Source organism: Glycine max, unplaced genomic scaffold (genome assembly GCF_000004515.6).
Source record: "Glycine max cultivar Williams 82 unplaced genomic scaffold, Glycine_max_v4.0 scaffold_35, whole genome shotgun sequence".
NCBI lineage: Eukaryota > Viridiplantae > Streptophyta > Magnoliopsida > Fabales > Fabaceae > Glycine > Glycine max.
Window position 1 is genome coordinate 54267 of NW_024464713.1, and position 2573 is coordinate 56839.

The 2573-nt window shown below is 39.9% G+C and overlaps 1 non-coding gene across 1 annotated transcript; it reads left to right on the top strand.

Annotated features, from left to right (window-relative positions):
• The first annotated feature begins 1321 nt into the window (after positions 1-1321).
• LOC113000989 (small nucleolar RNA R71) lies at positions 1322-1428 on the top strand. The gene has a single exon (XR_003266295.1). It is a non-coding gene; the product is annotated as a small nucleolar RNA R71 (small nucleolar RNA).
• Positions 1429-2573: the final 1145 nt, after the last annotated feature.

Sequence of the window (2573 nt, forward strand, 5' to 3'; positions counted from 1 at the left end):
TGCATTCTTAAATTTATTGTTCCTAATGCAAGGGATACAGAAAGTACTTGGGTCCTTACATTTCTCAGGAATGTGAGGAACATATTTACCTATCAATGCTGACACATTTCTGCCCATGCTAATCCTTTCATTGCCTTTGAGCTTCCTTTTGTGGGTGCATAACTCCTTTAGAAACTTGGCATATCTTGGAATTTGCTTGATGGCATCTAGCAGAGGTATGCTCACCTCTACTTTCCTGAAGGTCTCCAAGATCTCCTTTTCCACTTCTTCCATTTTTTTGTTGGGAATTGCACTATGTGGAAATGGAAGAGGGATAGGAGGCTGCTGCAAGTCAGAACTACTAGAAGAAGGTCCACCTGCATGAAAATTTTTGTTAGCTCCCTCATGATCAGGAAGCTTTCTCTTTTGTGCAACTATCTCATCCTCTTTTTCAGGTGCAGAATGAAGCTTGACAGGTTCAGGTGTAGGTGCTACTACTGGTGGAGGCACTTCAAATTGCTTGCCAGACCTCAAGGTGATGACACTCACATTTCTTGGATTCTGCACAGTTTGTGAAGGCAATTTTTCAGAATTTTGGGACTGAGCTTGGTTCAACTAAGTCGCCATCTGCCCCATCTGATTTGTCAGACTTTGAATGAAGTCTCTTGTCTCTTGCTGAAATTGCATATTTTGGATGGTCATTTGTCTCACTAACTCTTCTAAGGAAGGTTGAGGAGGGGCCTCAATTGCTTGTTGTCTTTATTGTTGCTGCTGTTGCTGTTGCTACATTGGAGGAGGAACATATGGCTTGCTTGGACCAGCAACATTCTGGAAAGGAGGGACAGGCTGTTGTTGTTGTGGAGGACTTGTCCATCTCAGATTTGGATGATTCCTCCAACCTGGATTGTATCGGTTGCTTGAAAGACCATAATTATTCTGCTATTGTTGGTTTTGCTGTTGAGGAGGTCTATTACAAATGTTTGTAGCATAAGCTTCAGGTTGCTCATTGACTCCAGATTGCTGCAAAGAAGGACAAAGATCTGCATGGTGATCTGCAGAAGAACATAGACCACAGACTCTTGACCAAGGAATCAAGTTTTCCCTCAAGCTTTTTATTTTCAGCAGATGAAGATGAATTCGTGGCCACCTCATGGACTCCTCTAAGGACAATAGCATCGTTTCTTGAACTGAATTGTTGGGAGTTGGAAGTTATCTTCTTAATCAAATTCCTGGCCTCAACAGGGGTCATATCACCAAAGGCTCCACCAGTGGCAACATCAGTCATACTCCTCTCCATGTTGCTAAGTCCCTCATAGAAATACTGCAGTAGAGTTGCTCAAACATCTGGTGGTGAGGACATCTTGCACACAATTTCTTGAATCTTTCCCAGTACTCATACAAGCTCTCTCCACTAAGTTGCCTGATGCCTGAAATGTCTTTTCTGATGGCAGTGGTCCTAGATGCAGGGAAGAATTTCTCCAAGAACACTTTCTTAAGGTCATCCCAACTGGAGATGGATCTGGGAGCAAGGTAGTACAACCAATCTTTTGCCACTCCCTCCAGAGAATGAGGAAAAGCCTTTAGAAAGATTTGATCTTCCTGAACATCAGGGGGCTTCATGATGGAACAAACAATATGGAACTCCTTAAGATGCTTATGAGGATCTTCACCTGCAAGACCATAAAACTTAGGCAGCAAATATATTAGTCCAATCTTGAGAACATATGGAACACCCTCATCAGGATATTGAATGCACAAGCTTTCATAAATGAAATCAGGTGTAGCCATCTCCCTAAGAGTCCTCTCACGAGGTGGAGGTTGAGCCATGTTCTCAGTATGAAAATTAGTAGTTGAATGCTCAAAATCAGAATATTCAGAATCACCAACAACATAATACTCAAAATGCTTAAAATGCACAGAATGATCAGGATGCACACTATGCCTAACTAATCAATGAAAGGTTCTATCTATTTCAGGATCAAAGGGTTGTAAATCACCTGGATTGCCCCTAGTCATGCACTATATGCAACAAATAATGTGTTCTCAAACAAGCACCTAACAAGGGGGTAAAACTACAACTATGGTCAAACGATATCCAAATAAGCTGAAATTTAGTGAGCAACACCCTAAAATCATGAAAAGATAGCACAAAAATTTCAACAAAAATTAAAAGTCTAACTATGAAAACTACCTAAGCCAAATTTAGAAAAATTAGACAATAACACTTGAAAAATAAAAAAAAAACATAATAAACGACTGATTTTTCGAGTTTGGGAGACCCCAACCGGCTAAAGCGGGTTGTCAAAATATGGGAAATTTTTTTCTACCCCAAATGCATATATAATAATAGTCATTCTGATACCCGAAGCAAGCATTATGGCCATTTTAAGTTTTGCTAAAAACAAGTTCCCAAAAATTTTGTCTCTCTCAAATTCAGCCTCACCAAGTGCTCCTGGTATTTTTCACACAAAATATGGATCAAAAGAAACTACCACACAAAAAATCAGCCAAAAATAACAACTCTAACTATCAAAACAAAAATCGCTAATTAAATTGCAAAATCAGTCGCTAATCACTGTTCACAGCAAAACACA